We start from the raw sequence: 12,989 nt of genomic DNA, 5'->3' as shown, positions 1-12,989 counted from the left end.
TTGGAAAAGGCAAAATTATGGAGACAGTAAAAAGATCAGTGGATGCCAGGAGTTAGAGGGGAGGGAGGGATGAAAAGGTGGGGCCCAGAGGGTTTTTGGGGCAGTGAATCTCTTTTGTGTGATACTGTAATGGTAGATACACACCAAAACCTATAGAGTGTATAGCAGTAAGAGTGTGGCCCCTAATGTAAACTATGGACTTTGGGTAAAATTAGTGTGTCAATATTGGTTAGTCAGTTGTAACAAATGATTTGGGATGTTGATATTGGGGGAAGCTCCGTGTGTGTGTGGAAATATTGGGGGTATATGGGAACTCCATATACTTTCTGTTCAGTTTTGTGGTCAACCTAAAACTGCCCTAAATAATAAAGCTTACTTTAAAAAAAAAAAAAGAAAGAAAGAAAGAAAGAGACCTTAAAAGTCAAAAAACAGCTGTCAGATGTAATCCCACTTTGAGTCAAAATGCTAGGTGATCTCTGTAGTACCCACTTTCTAACACTGGGGCTTAAGCAAGTCATGTGACCACTCCAGGGCTGGATTTACTTTCTGCTTGAAAATGAAGAGTTGGGCTAGATCAGTAGGTCTTGTGCTTTTTAGTGTTTCATGAAGAAGTAAATTAAAAATGGAAATCAGTATAGGGTTGCCAACTTTTCATTTTGTCAAATAAACATTTTTAAAATTCCACCATCTACTGTTACCATTTCATTATAAAAATATTTTAGTACAAAATGTTAGGACATAATTTTTATTTATTTTTATTTTTATTTTTTAAACATTTTTTTATTGAGTAATAGTCACTTTACAATGTTGTGTCAAATTCCAGCGTAGAGCACAATTTTTCAGTTATACATGAACATACATATATTCATTGTCACATTATTTTTCTCACTGTGAGCTACCACAAGATCTTGTATATATTTCCCTGTGCTATACAGTATAATCTTGTTTATCTATTCTACATTTTAAAATTCCAGCCTGTCCCTTCAAACCCCCCACTCCCTTGGCAACCACAAGTTTGTATTCTATGTCTATGAGTCAGTTTCTGTTTTGTATTTATGTTTTATGGTTTTTTTGGGTTTTTTTAGATTCCACATATGAGTGATATCATATGGCACTTTTCTTTCTCTTTCTGGCTTACTTCACTTAGAATGACATTCTCCAGGAACACCCATGTTGCTGCAAATGGCATTATGTTGTCGGGTTTTGTGGCTGCATAGTATTCCATTGTATAAACATACCACTTCTTCTTTATCCAGTCGTCTGTTGATGGACATTTAGGCTGTTTCCCTGTCTTGGCTATTGTAAATAGTGCTGCTGTGAACATTGGGGTGCAGGTGTCTTTTTGAAGTAGGGCTCCTTCTGGATGTATGCCCAGGAGCAGGATCCCTGGGTCATATGGTAAGTCTATTCCTAGTCTTTTGAGGAATATCCATACTGTTTTCCACAGTGGCTTTCCTTGCTTCCCTCTCCCACTCTTAATGATTTTGATGTCTTCTTTTACAATTTTGTGTTTATTCTATTTGTAATTCATGGTGGTTATCATCTTTCCAATTATGAGTTTCTCATTTTTGTAGCATCTTGCTTCTTTTCTATTTAGAGTAGACCTGTCAATATTTCTTTAAGCATGGGATTAGTGTTGCTAAACTCTTTTAGTTTTTGCTTGTCTGTGAAGTTCTTTATCTCTCCTTCTATTATAAAGGATAGCCTTGCTAGATAGAGTATCTTAGGCTGCATCTTTTTTTCATTCAGGACTTTGACTATATCTTGCCACTCCCTTCTGGCCTGTAGTGTTTGTGTAGAGAAATCAGCTGAGAGCCTAATGGGGGTTCCCTTGTAACTCACTCTTTGTTGTTCTCTTGCTGCCTTTAGGATCATTTCTTTATCCTTGACTCTGGCCATCTTGATTATGGTATGTCTTGGTGTGGTTCTGTTTGTGTTCCTCCTGTTTGGGACCCTCTGAGCCTCCTGTACTTGGATATCTGATTCCTTTAGGTTTGGGAAGTTTTCAGTCATGATTTCTTCAAATACCTTTTTAATTCCCTTTGTTCTTTCTTCCCCTTCTGGAACCCCTATTATGCGTAGATTGGCATGCTTTATATTATCCCATAGTCCCTTATATTGTTTTCATTGGTTTTTATTTGTTTTTCTCTCAGCTGTTCTAATTGGGTGCTTTCTGTTGTCTTGTCTTCTAGGTCACTTATTCCTTCCTCTGCATTATCTAATCTGCTTTGTACAGCCTTTAGATTAGCTCTTATCTCAGCAAATGAGTTTACCAATTCTACTTGGTTCTTCTTTATAGCTTCTATTTCATTTTTGACATATTTTATATCTCTAAACACTATTTATTTTAGTTCCTTCAGTACTTTGATCAGTTCTTTTTTGAAATCTTGATCTAGTAGGCCATCAATGTCTATTTCCTTGATCGTCCTTTCAGGGGATTTCTCTTGGTCTTTCAATTGGGAATGGTTCCTCTGCTTCTTCATATTGCTCATATCTCTCTGGCACTGTGGCTGGTGGGCAGGCAGGTCACTCCCCCTCTCAATGCAACAGTCAGATGCTGCGCTCAGGTGAGGCAGATGGGTGGATCGCGCCCCTCCAGGTGCTGCGTTCCTGCCAGGAAGGCAGGTGGCCACCCGCTCTCTCCCAGCGCTGGTCGCTCCACTGCTCTGTGCAGCTGCCTGCTTGGCCTCAGGTCAGCACTTCGTAGATGGGCTCGGGGAAGACCATGGAACAGCCCCGCCCCTGCTCTGTGCCAAATCTCAGCTCCTTGTTTGTCTTGGTGGCGTGAGTTCTCTGAGGTGCCAGGGCAGAAAGATCCTATCTGCCTCAGGCTGTGAACAAGTCTCAGTCCTGCCTAGGAGGTTGTGGAGCCCCCGGGTGCGGATTCAGGGCTCAGCCCTGCCCCTGCCCAGGCGCTGCTCACAGGAGGAGATGGTGACTGTGGCTGCTCCATCCTCTTTTCTTGGGAGAAGCACCAGTAATGGCACCGCGGGTCTGAGGAGACAAAGGCTACAGTGCCCCTCCTCCTAGGGCACACCAGCATTGTTGCTTCACTTTTTTCACAATTTATTGTGGACCAAGGTTGTTCTGCTCCATATCCCCTCTCAGCCACAGAGCACAGCACCCTGCAGTCCCTCAGGGCTGCCTCAGTGCAGCTGCCTCAGTGCAGCCACCTCAGTCCTCTGCCCAGCTTGGGCAGCCTGCCCCGGCCCCAGCTGCCGACTCGCATCTTGGGCTGGGTGTCGTGGGGACACCCGTTTAACTTAGTTCTGTTGGTCAAGGGTTGCTCAGGGCAGATCTGAGCCTCAGAGGCTCCCCCTCTGTCCTGTTGGCCTCTCTGTTGGAGAGGGGAGACCCAGCGAACAAGCGCTAGTCCTCCTTTGCTGCTCCCTCCCCACGGGACTGGTCCCACACTGTTTGTTTTTTCTTCTTTCTTTTTTCCTTTTCTCCTACCAGATTTTTGGTGTCTTTGTCTTTCAAAAAGGGCAATGTTCTGTTGGAGTTCGGCAGATGCTCTGGTTGGCTGAGTGGGTCTGTAGATGTGAGTTTTGGTGTATTTATGAGAGAGGGTGAGCTACAAGTGTCCTACTCCGCCATCTTGCTTCTCTCCCAGGACATAATTTTTAAATAAAAGACAATCACTTAAATTGAATACCTTTAGTTTTATGGAAAACTCTACACTTTCCTTTATTTTTCTAATTTTTTGACTGACTACTGAAAACTCTGTCATATCTGGAACCAGCTTGTGGACCAGCACTTGGACAGAGTAAATGATACCTTCCAGTCCTAATAGTCTGAGACTTTACGCACAGGTAGGTTTTGTGCTGCAGAACTATCCAAAGTAGATGTCGTCATTGCTGGTCCTAAGCAAACAGTGAAAACCCTGCTATATATACTAAGCATATTATTGCTAATGCTTGAAACAACCCCATGGGATAGGTATTATAGATGACAAAACTGAGGCTTGGAAAGAGTGAGTAACCTTCCAGAGTCCTGCTGTAATGATGGCAGCATCAGGACATGGACCCAGGCCTGTCTTGACTCACAAACCCATATTGTTCCTGCCCTCAGATTCTGGTTTTCCTCCTAGCACTCTCTTTCCTTCTGGAAGCAACACTCTCCTCTTCTGAAAATGGCTCCTTTCCCCACTCCAGCATGTGGACTGCTTGAGATCAATCTCCAGGCCATAGTTGATTCATCCAAGTGTGGGAACTTGATCCAAGGATGGCATGCCAGTCAGAGTTCTTCCTCCTGTGTTTACACCTCAAGAGATTAGAAGGCACTGCCTTCCAATGCAGCAGGCCACAGAATCTAAGACTCAGTAGTTTTCAGCCATCTCTCCACCAGACAGCGGTCTGCCAGGAGAGAGAAGGAAATGACATCAAGGAAGAACAGAGGAGGGAGAGACCTGGAAGCCTTCAAGATCCTACATGGGGTACCTGAGCCCCTCCATCCCCACCTTCATGGTCGGATTATCCCATCTTTCCTTGAATTTAGGGAGGCAACAAATTCCTCTTTTTTCCTGAGCCAGTCCAAGTTTTATCCCATGCAACCAGTATGCCTCCACCACAGCGCCCTCATTCTTCTTGCCCTAAAGGAAGCAGCACTAAATCATAGTGGGAAGAATGTGGGCTTTGGAGTAAGATCCTTAACAAGATGTGGATAAAACAATGCTTTATGGTGTTAGAACTTTAGAAACTGGCAGCAGCACTTCTATTAAGCCACTGCAGAGGGGACAAGAGACTAGACTGTTGTCTCAAACACCCGATAGTACATTTAAGCTGTTATTGTGCTAGAGGACAAAGGTCTTAAATCTATTTGAGAAAAGGAGACAAAACAACAAGCCCTGTATGTTCATTTTCAGTTGACTTACTCTTGAATAACAAACAGTGCAACTGATGAACAAAAACTCTCTTCTCCACCAGTCATGCTTTATAATGTTAACATTTTACAGTTGTATTTATCTTTCAGAATATATTATGTACATTCATGTGGTTCAAAATTCAAAGTCCAAAAATGGATATGGTAAAAATTCTCCCTCTCATCACTATCCCTGACCCAGTCCTCCCTATCTCCAGGCAACCAGTGTAGCCAGTAAAGAAATCTTTCCAGAGATATTCTCTACATATATATATTGGCTTTGGCTGCATGACAAGTCACTCCAAAACTCAACGGCTTAAAACAAGGAGCATTTGTATCTGCTCCAGATTCTCTGGGTCAACTGGGTGGTTCTTGCCTGGGCTAACTCAGCGGGATGGGTGGTCTAGAATGGCCTTAGTCACATGTCTGGCAGTTGGCAGGCTGTTTGGACCAGGGAGTCTTCACATATCTGGAAGTTGGCTCAATGTCAGCTGGAGTGACAGCCACATACCCACCCCCCCCATTATGCAGCAGGCTAGACCAGAGTCCCTCATGTGAAGACAGAACAGTTCCCAGCAGTAAAAGGGGGCATGCTCCAATGCATAAGCATGCTTGGACCCTCTGCTTTCATCACATTTGCTAATGGACCTTTGGCCAAACCAAATTAAATCAAAGCAAGTGGCCAAGTCCAGATTCAAGGGGTCTGGAGAAATAGACTCCACATTTTCATGGGAAGAGCTTTAAAATCATATTGCAAAAGGGCATCCATGCAGGAATAAGAAGAATTTGTGGCTTTTTTTCTTTTTCTTTTTAGCAGTCTACCACTGCATATGTTTGTGAATATAAGTGGATGTAATCTGTGTGTGTGTTTATACTTTTTCCTATTTTTTACGTAAATGGTAGCATACTATTTTATGGCTTTTTATAAATATTTTAAACTGGTTTTGCAAACCTTGATGTTTATCAAAACATAAAAGATTATATTTTAGATGCTGACAACAGACTGTTGTCAAACAATCTGACAAGAGAGTTACTTATCTCTTTATGTCAGATAAAACAGAAGATCTGTAATTTATGATAGAGAACAGAACAGACTGCACTTTAGTTTCACTTGGTACTTTTGTCTTAGTACTTCATCAGCTCCTCAAGGATCTTGGTGCAATTCTCTAAGATGGAAAAGTCAGCTTCTCACAGAAGTACCTATACAGTACCCAAATAACCAAAGTACATTTTGGTTCAAGGATTTCCTTCATGGTCTCCATTCAATTACAGCTGATTCCTTTCTTGAAAGAAGACTCATTATTTAGTCATCCTTCACCCAAGATAGGGCTTGTGTTGTCCTCCTTCAGGTCTCAAATGTCACCTTCTCCAGAAGGCCTTCCCACCTAGTGTAAGAGTGTACCCTACTTCAACTTCTGGCTTTCCCCTCCTTTTTCCCAGCCTTATTCTTCTGTATAGCACAATCACCATCTGACAAGGTATATATTTATTTGTTGGTTTGTTTATTATCCATCTATGCCTAGCTTTAGAAGGGCAGGGGCTTTCTCTTGCCTACTCCTGTATCCTGTGCACCCAGAAGGGCAAACATACAGAAGGCCCTTGATACATATTTACTGAATAAGTAAACATTAGTTACCTTTCTAAGCCCCAGTGACCTCAGCTTTAAGATGGAGGCTCTTAACACCTCCGTCATTAGGTTTCCATGCACAGTAAGTGCGTTGTGCATGTACGATGCTTCATATAACGAATGACATCTAGACAGACCTCCTGTTGATTGGGCTGCTTTGTTAATCAGAAAATGTGCTCCAAGCTTTCACTTATACGAGGACGTACACATTCATAACAATGAGCAACACATTTCTTGGGACATTTGAACTTTGGTATGTATCAAAACTTTGTAAAAAGAAGAACTTTGAGCTTTTTTATAAGGTTACTCTGGACTTCCTTTGCAGTATAGCAAACTAAACACATGCGTTTTGTCTCCCCTCCCCCTTCTGATACTCCATTAAATTAGAAAAGGAAAAAGAAAATGAAACTCATAATACTGAGGAGAATAAGATGGGCCATCAGGGGACAAGGAATTTCAATGAATTTCTGGAAGATATAAAGTAGATAGACATGTCTTGATGGATGGAATGGAGTGCAGGAAACCACAGGCAAGAGTAAGCACTGGAGGATACAGCCAACCTGCTGAGCAAAATCTCAGAAAGTAGGGTACCTCCAGACAGAGGGTGGGAGTGAGATGCCAAGGCCATGTCAGGGGTTAATGAAAGTCCATCTGTTGAACAGCTGCATCCATCAGCTGTCCCCACTCCCATACCCTCCTCCACCCTCACTCCTGTGCCAGTAGATAGCCAGCCATATAGCCCTAGCCTAAAAGCCAGGAAGAATATTCTCCAAAGAAACTGAATGAACTGCAGCTAATATGAATGTTAGTGCCCCAGAGAAGAGTTCCTCTCCATTCTTCCACTTTAAAGTTTCACACAACCCCAAGGCTGGCTCCTTGCCCAGTCACTCATCCACCCTAAAGCATCACATGAAATCAACAAGCCCTACCCAGGTACACAGATGAACCAGTAAGGAGAGAGGCTTTGTGGGCAAAGAGGCAATGCCTACTGACTGCAAGAATAACCAACCTTGCCTTCATTAATAGGTGTAAAACATCAGCCAAGGATGAAGACCAGCAGCATGGAAGAGAAAGACAAACCATTCCTGCACAGGGCCAAAGTCAGTCATTCACCTAGGCCTAGAACATTCTTCTTGGAGAGGAAAAGAAGACAGACAACAGGGAAAGAGTAAGTAAAGGAGGAAGAGGAAAGATTTATTAACCATGTACATCTGCCCTGGGGGCACAGAAATGAATAAGATCAACCCCTCCCTACAAACTTATATTTGTAGGGATGAGGAAGGCTTCACAGAGAGAGTGTGTCTGAGGGCTTCTTAGATGATGATGTTAATTTTTTGTATCAACTTGGCTGTGCCATGGTGCCTAGATATTTGGTCAAACAATATTCTGGATATTTCTGTGAGGGTATTTTTTTGGATGAGATCAACATTTAAATTAGTGGGCTTTGAGAAAAGCAGATTACCCTCCATAATGTAAGTGGGCCTCATGTAATCAGTTGAAGGTCTTAATAGACCAAAGACTACTTCCCCCAAGCAAGAGGGGGTTCTGCATTCAGATGTCCTTCAGACTTGGTCTGTAACCCTGGCTCTTCTCTGGGTCTCCAGCAGACTTTGGAGACTTTATATATATATACATATATATGTATATATATATCCTGTTATGTTTCTCTGGAGATTCCTGACTAATACAAATAGGGTATCTCTGGCCCTCTCAAAAGGCTCTCCTGGCCCATTTTGCTCACAGAAAAGATGGGTGTTTGATAGTAGATATTAGAAGGACAACCATGGACTAAGTTGAGACAGTCATTCTATGCTGGGGAGGCAGAAGCCATAGAATTGCTTGTTACAACAGAGGTAATTTGAGAGCAATGACACTGAAGTCTTATCTCTGCCACTTTCCAGTTGTGGGGCTTGGGCATGAGGCTGAGCACTGGAGAATGCTGGGATAAGCAGGACCCTAAGGAAGAAGACATTAAAGTCATAAATGATTCCTCTCAAATGTGCCAAATGCAGCCAAGAAGTGTGGGTGCTGAGGGTGCTGAGGTGAACACATCTGAAACGTTTTTATCAGCTCAAAAGTAAACCCCGTACCCAGTAAGCAGTTACTCCTCATCCACCACCTCCCCCCAAGCCCCTGAGAGAAGCCCTTTTTTACACAAGATTCCTGAGTACCAGGGTTGGCACTAAGATTATTTTTTCAAGGGCTTTGGGGCTTAGAGGAAAGAAGAAACATGAGGTTTAGTGTCAGACAAGACTAGGTTCTAAAGCCAGCTGTGTCACTTATCTGTGCGAACCTGGGCTTAATCTTTCCAAGCTGCAAGTTGGAAATAATATCTACTTTGCATTTAGTATTGAAATATCTGAAGGGGAATACTTCCTTAAAAATTGAAACTCAGGTATGGTGGCCGCCGGGCCTTGGGTAGCTCTCTGTCCTCCAGGGTCTCCACGGAGGGCCCTGCGAAGCTTAAGCTTGGTTCAGATGTCCTTCCTTTAGCCTTTAGCAGCAGGGAAGCCTGGGGAATTTGTAGTTAAGTATATTTCAGGACATCAGCCTCTACTTGCAATACTTAATACTGTGCTTGGCTTGTAGATACTTAAGAATGAATATAAATATATGAGGCACTCATTATCTACTCAAGCGATTCTGGAGATGTATTGGAAATTGAGTCTAGACTCTTCCACTGAAGTATCATGATGGCAGAGGAAAGTGAGTTGGAACCCTGGGCATGGGCCAATTTATCCTGTGGCCTTGTGTACCATCAGAGGTATGGGCCCCCCAACTTAAGAGGCACAGCTGTGAGACAATCACTCAGCTCCTCTTCCCTGATGCGAAGGAAAACTCTTAAAACCTTTGTCTTGAAGGGCTCTTGTCATTACCAGTCATGATGGTCTCCACGCTTTTCTGGGTTGTAGTCTGTGAACTCCATAAGTGAATTCTGAAGGTTGGGGACAATCTGGTCTAGGCTCTCTGGCTGAAGGAACAAACCAATAGGGGCTTTGGGTCCTTGGGAGGTGAGCAACTTCAGAGAAAGTATAGCAACTCAGTCGTAGCAAGCTCAGGAGTCCCAGGATGAATGAAGAGCTAGCTGGCCTTTCTTCAAGACCCTTCTGGGCCCTGCAGAGCCAGACAAAGGAGCTGTGGGCACCTTGAGCTCCTGGGAGTGATCGGGTCTGGTCCTGCATCCAGATAAAACAATTGTTTTCAGTCCCATTGGTTAGACATAACCTGTCCTGCTTAAGCATATCTTAGCAGGAGGAGAGGTTCCAAGAGTTGGGATGAGCTGGAGTCTGTTTCCGTAATGCTGGTGAAGTCCCCCAAATGTAGTTCTGGGCCCTGGGGAAGGTTCTGGGGTCAAAAAAACTGTGACTTATTCAGAAGACATGGTTTACTGGACTTCAGAGGTTCAGGGAGAACAGGACTGGGTTTTTTCAGGGTGGGATAAGAGGGGGTGTGGCAGGCTTGGCCAGATCCAAGGTCAGGGCATTTCCAGTGTGTTTTGGAGCTCTCCTTTTATTAGAGTTTCCTCAAATCTTGTCAAAATTCAGTAACAACCTCCTCACTATTTTCTGGTAGGTAAGCCAAGGCCCACTGATGGTTTGTTAGCCAGAAGACTGAGTAAGGCACCAACCTTAGTCTTCCTGAAAGGCTCTTGGCATTACACAATGAATGCAGGGGGTGGATGTCATCAGTGACCGTGGAACCCCTCCCAAGCCTTGGGCTGATATCTGGGGGCTGCCTCCGGAAGGAAAGGGGTGCCTGGAGCCCTGATGACCAATGGGCCTCAGTTTACCTACCAGTGTGAAGAAATGGCTCTAGACTATCTGCTAGTGAGGACTTGTTTCTCTCTCTCCCCATTTCTCTCTCTCTCTCTCCTCTGTCAACAGACTTCTGGAGAAATGTGGTTTTTTGTTTTTCTAAATTCATCCAGGAATGGGTTGGCCTCAGCCTTTGTTCTGGTAGTTTTCTGTGCGGGTTTGGGTAAAAAGACTCATTTTCTGGAAAGCAAGGAGGCGGTGAAGGAAGGTACACAGAACCATGTGGGTGGGAAAAGGGAGGACACTTGAGAACCTAGAAGGGAAGGTGGCCCACTCTGGGACTGGACATTCAGTAAAGAGGGATGGAGGCGAGATGGGGACTGATAAGAAGGAAGCTAAATGTACAAATGGGCCCTGGCCAGTATGCAAGGCAGAGATTTGGATTTTTTTCTAATAGAATCGAGGAATCTGAAACAGTTTTAAGTAGCAAAGGGGCATGATCAGATTTGTCATGAGGGACCCCCCCGGCTGCATTGTGGGAGTGGATGGTGATCTGGAGAGGGGTCACGACAAGGGAGTGAGATGAGATGAGATATGTGTATAGTATTGAAGCTGACCTAACACAGCAAGGCAGAGAGAAACCAACAGTGACTTTTTGTCTTGGGCAAACAGGGCTGCCGTTGGCAGAGAAGGAAGAAAGGGGTACAGGAGCAGACCAAGGGAATATGATGAGTTTAAGTTTGGATATTCTGAGTCTGAGAAGCTTGTGTGACACCAGGCCAGATTGTCCAGTCAGCAGTTGGAGAGGGAGCTCTGGTTAGAAACCTAGGTCTGGGGGCTGTTGGCCCCTAGGTGGTGAGTGAAGCTGAGGAGCAGCTGAGCTGCCTCAGGGAGACTGTGGAGAGTGAGAAGGAGATCCTGGGGAAGGTCCACAGGGAGGAGCTGGAGTTTTGCCTTTTCTAGAATGTCATATTTTTACCTGAAAACTGGATTCCCCTCTTGGTGGGTGTCAAGCCAATAGACACAACCAAGCCAAAGATGGGGAGAAGAAAGGAATTTTTTTTTAATGGAGGTACTGAGGATTGAACCCAGGACCTCGTGCATGCTAAGCATGTACACTACCACTGAGCTACACCCTCCCCAGGAAGGATTTATTATCACTTGCAGCAGGTAGGGAGAACACCAGGGATCTTTCGCAGAGTTGTCTCCCCAAACAGCAAAACTGGGGACGCTTTAAGCTAAGGGTACGTGCATATTCATGAAGGGGCTTGGACAGAGGAAAATTCAGCATAGAATTGGGGGAAAGGTCGACAGAGTCCAAGCTTTAGTTGACTGAAGTCAGGAGGGTCAAAGTCATCATTCCATCCTGCTGGGTGGTGCCTTAGTTCCTGCAGAACTCAAAGGTATATTATTATGTATCATGTCCCTTGAGGAGAAACTAGGGCTCTGCTTTATTGCTGCACTACTGTTTGCCTGCCTGTTCTCTGTTCCTGCATCTCTTTGTTCCCTTAAGATCATTAATTACTGAGACCTGTTCAAGGGCCAGCATTGTGGCCAAGCTTAGATTACAAAATGGCTTAGACCAAAATGGCTTCTCTTATGTCAAGAAAGCCATTCCTGGTTCTCTCTCCAGGGACCTCTTAACCTATGTGCTTACAATATAGTTGGAATCATACAATATGCAGCCTTTCAGATTGGCTTCTTTCATTTAGTGATATGCATTTAAGCTCCCTCCATGCCTTTTCATGGCTTGATATCTCATTTCTTTTTATTGCTGAATAATATTCTACTGTCTGGATGCTTATTTATCCTTTCACCTACAGAAAGACATGCCGGATGCTTCCAAGCTTTGGCAATTATGAATAAAGCTGCTATAAACATCCGTGTGCAGGTTTCTATGTGGACATATGTGGTTTTTTTATCTTTTAATTGAAGCATAGTCAGTTACAATGTGTCAATTTCTGGTGTACAGCTGGACATACATTTTGAGATGGGCTTTGACTCTTCATGGGATTTATTTCTCATCCTTTGAAACAAATATGTCTGGTCAAATCTTCCAATATATTTTTCCACATTTGTTCATTGATATAGTGGATCAGTGAGACATCCTACAGAATGTCCAGATAGTCCCAATCCTGTCAGTCTAACACAGGACAGACGAAAGAGTTGACATAGCCGAGGACCAAGACCATCAGTATGCTATTGTCCATCCCTTGTGAATGTGGACAATTTCCCGTCCTCCCTCTAGATAAGGATAGAAAAGAACTCATTCACCATATCAGTGGCTGCATACCACACACCTCAGAGTTGATTTGAAGAGTTGAATTGAAGCAAGAGGGCTGGGCCTCTGTCTTACTTAATAAGCCACTGGATTCAGGCTGTCCCGGGGAGGGAGTCTAACCTTGGGTGAGTCAGCTCCTTTCAGCTGAGGGCAGTTCCTGAGGAAGGACTCAGTTGTGAGCAGCCAACGCTACTGGCAGCTGGAGGAATGAGTACCTCAAACATGAAGGGGAAAAATCTAGGCTGCATCCCACAGGATCCTCTATAGATATTAGTCAATCAAGTGATGTAGGGTCAGTAGGAAATTCAATGAGTCTGGAGCTAGGAGAGATATCTAGAGCTGGCAACAGAAAGGTGGAAGTCTTTATCCTAAGATGTTGTCTAAAGTCATGCGACTGGATGAGTTCACCAAGAGGGTGACAGCAGATTCAGACAAGAGAAAGAGAACAAAGGACTGAGCCCTGGGG

The 12,989-nt window shown here is 43.9% G+C and overlaps 1 long non-coding RNA gene across 2 annotated transcripts in view; it reads left to right on the top strand.

The window, feature by feature from the left end:
• LOC105091476 (uncharacterized) overlaps positions 1–12,989 on the top strand; it is a 59,960-nt gene that overhangs the window by 14,117 nt on the left and 32,854 nt on the right. The gene's annotated exons all lie outside the window — the stretch shown is intronic.

This window comes from Camelus dromedarius, chromosome 12 (assembly GCF_036321535.1).
Source record: "Camelus dromedarius isolate mCamDro1 chromosome 12, mCamDro1.pat, whole genome shotgun sequence".
NCBI classification, from domain to species: domain Eukaryota; kingdom Metazoa; phylum Chordata; class Mammalia; order Artiodactyla; family Camelidae; genus Camelus; species Camelus dromedarius.
This window is presented reverse-complemented; position numbering and strand designations above follow the sequence as displayed.